This window comes from Octodon degus, unplaced genomic scaffold, assembly GCF_000260255.1.
Source record: "Octodon degus isolate 3935 unplaced genomic scaffold, OctDeg1.0 scaffold00193, whole genome shotgun sequence".
Lineage (NCBI taxonomy): Eukaryota > Metazoa > Chordata > Mammalia > Rodentia > Octodontidae > Octodon > Octodon degus.
The window spans coordinates 1,270,858-1,271,767 of NW_004524769.1; positions in this window are offsets into that span (position 1 = coordinate 1,270,858).

Consider the following 910-nt stretch of genomic DNA (forward strand, 5'->3'; position numbering starts at 1 on the left):
TTAACCTAATGATGTACCTTCTTTATTCTAGACATTTGTTTGAAAATCTAGGCTCAGCTTCCCAAGAATCAGAGCTCCGTTCTTTACGCTGTATTGCGGCACTCTTAAGTGCCGAGTGTCCCTATGGAAGGATCTAGCCTTTCTACTACCTTTGCTTTAGCATGTTTTTTTCTGACACAGCACTTTTTTTTCTAAATGTATTTGATTTTTACAGGGTCTTACTAATGCAGTTCAAACTCGTGATCTTACAGTCTAAACCTTCCCAGCACTGGGATTACAGATGTGCACCAGTATGCTCGGACTCTGTGGCCGGCTCAGCCCGCCCTGGGGACTGGGTTGGTGCAGCATGCAGTGCTGGGGATCGACCACGGTCCCTGTGCTTCCCTAAGCTTGCCTAAGCAGGCACTTTAGTCCGCTGAGCTATTTTGCCAACCTCTGACACAATGTTTATTAGTTACACATGAAATAAACTGTTCATAGAACTTCAAAACTTGTAGAATCACTTTCTAGTTCAACATAGGACCATGCTGCAATTTTCTAGAGGGACTGGATTTTAGCCACATTTTTCTTTTTGGTCTTGATGATAGATGATTTTTACTTGTTTCTTCAGTCAGCGTGTTTAATTGGATGCCCATGATGGGGCTTTTCCTCTGTTCCTCAGTTCATTCTTCCCCTGGGGTTGGACCTACAGCAGAATCACTGTTCTGTTACTGTGCATTCATTGTGTAGTCTAGCCTTATTGCCACGACCTAACTGATTTTGGCACAGCCACATTGGTGTCTACCTTCCGAAGCACAGGCTAAGTGGATGGGCCCCATCAAAAGGAAAATTCCTTCAGGAGGAAGAGGTCAGCTATGCTGTTAGTCGTCGTCATTGTGGTCTCCTCCTCCTCCTCCTCCTCCTCCTCCTC